This window comes from Dermacentor silvarum, chromosome 3 (genome assembly GCF_013339745.2).
Source record: "Dermacentor silvarum isolate Dsil-2018 chromosome 3, BIME_Dsil_1.4, whole genome shotgun sequence".
NCBI lineage: Eukaryota > Metazoa > Arthropoda > Arachnida > Ixodida > Ixodidae > Dermacentor > Dermacentor silvarum.
The window spans coordinates 158,325,627-158,326,069 of record NC_051156.1 but is presented as its reverse complement, the minus strand read 5'-3'; positions in this window follow the sequence as shown (position 1 = coordinate 158,326,069).

Genomic DNA, 443 nt, shown 5'->3' with positions numbered 1-443 from the left:
TCTTGAGATGAGGCCGAGCTTACGGATAAAATCACAGCGTATCCATGTGGTGAATGATGATGAGTGGGGCGAAGCTCCGGGGACATTCGGGTAAACACAGCTACCGACGAGAGATAAAGAGAGCGCGCGTCGGAAACGAAGAAAGAGAACGCGCGTCGGGAACGAACGCCCTTGTGCACCGCAGCGCACCTAGCTATGGACGAGAGAGAAAAACGGCCGGAATCGTTCTCCGTAAGCCGGAAGCTGGCTTCCGGAAACGGAACCGGAAGTGGAAACGGAAGCAGAAACCGGAGTGGAAACGGAAGCGAAACTGGAAGTGGAAACGGAAGCGGAAGTCGGCTTCCAGTTTATGCTATACACAACATATATATGTATACTGCGTATACATACATACATAGCAGTCTCCAGGCCAACCAGAGCTACGAACTTCTAGTGAACACTTC